The sequence below is a fragment of the Rhagoletis zephyria genome, unplaced genomic scaffold (genome assembly GCF_001687245.7).
Source record: "Rhagoletis zephyria isolate East Lansing unplaced genomic scaffold, Rhagoletis_zephyria_1.1 Rzeph_scaffold_01515, whole genome shotgun sequence".
NCBI lineage: Eukaryota > Metazoa > Arthropoda > Insecta > Diptera > Tephritidae > Rhagoletis > Rhagoletis zephyria.
This window is the reverse complement of record NW_016158599.1, coordinates 9,092-10,407: the sequence shown is the minus strand read 5'-3', so window position 1 is coordinate 10,407 and position 1,316 is coordinate 9,092.

Here is a 1,316-nt window from a genome sequence, read left to right as displayed (position 1 = left end):
CTTTTGTTCTTCACTTCTCAAATGCTTTTTCGAAATTAATAAAAACCAAGACAAAAATTAAAAATTACATGTTGCCTCTGACGGCATTCGAACCCGAACATGCTGGGAGCTAAGAACTAACAGCGAGCATCTCTACACGTTCAGCTACAGCCAGACATGCAAATGTGCTTTCAAATGATCAACTTCAATGACATTTCGTTAAAACATGAGCAGTGATCGGATAACAAACAATAAGCTGGCGCAGAGACACGAGTTGGTCCGATACAGCATGACAGAGGAACACTTTTGTAAGTACTCCAATTTACCACAAATAGACTACATGGTCCAACGATTTTTGCAGGGAAGAGCCACTTACGCTAAGACAAAGCTGGTCCAGCAAGGAGTCATTATTATCCAATGAAATTAACGACGCGCGATACTTGCGCTGCACAGCTACTAAATAATACACCACCACCTCTTGCACGACCCGTATTATTAGCATCTCTATCCTCTATTGTACCTTTTTCCGACGTTTGCTGACCTAAAGGTACGTTAGGAACAATCATCTTTTGATCAGATGAACTTTTATTCTTATTTTTTTCTTTTTCCTTTACTGTGATATATAACATTTACTTGTCGGCATGGAAAAAAGTGGTCAAAAGGAAGAAATTAACAAACTCATATTATGTATTCTCCTAAACATTTTACTTTGCATTTAGAACAGCCACTACGAAAAATTAACCCTTTACTAAAATATGTAATTCCGATGTACCCTCGAATGACGGTGTTAAATCTACAAACGCTCAACCTTTGCAATTGTTGGAATGCATTTCTTAATCTATTGAAACGTATTATACAATTTTTAACTTTTATATTAATTTTATTCGCCAATACAGTCCTTGGTCTGGCATTTTTTCAAATTTCATATTTTCTGTAGTTGAGGGCCTCAAATTGGGACATTAGGTATTTGACCCATATTCGCTGTTTGATTTCTGGAATATATTTAAACTGCTTTCGAATATACTTACGGTAGTACCCATTATTTTCTCTAAACTTGATGCAGCTTTTAAAGGGAATTGGATAAATTAGCAGACTTTTCCTGTTGTTTCATAAAAAGCTGGAAAAAAGTAAACTTCGCAAAGTGCGTTTTTGATCTATTTCGCCAATATTTTTCAGTAGTCAAAATTAGGCAAAAACAAAGTTTCTTCGATTCCCATTACAACTTAAAAATATTAGCGGAAGAGTCGTAAGTTCCATTGAAGCTCGAAACACTTCATTACTCTCCGATTTCAGATTCCTCAAAAAAGCTTCCTGGATCTTTCAAGGACTTCATGAGT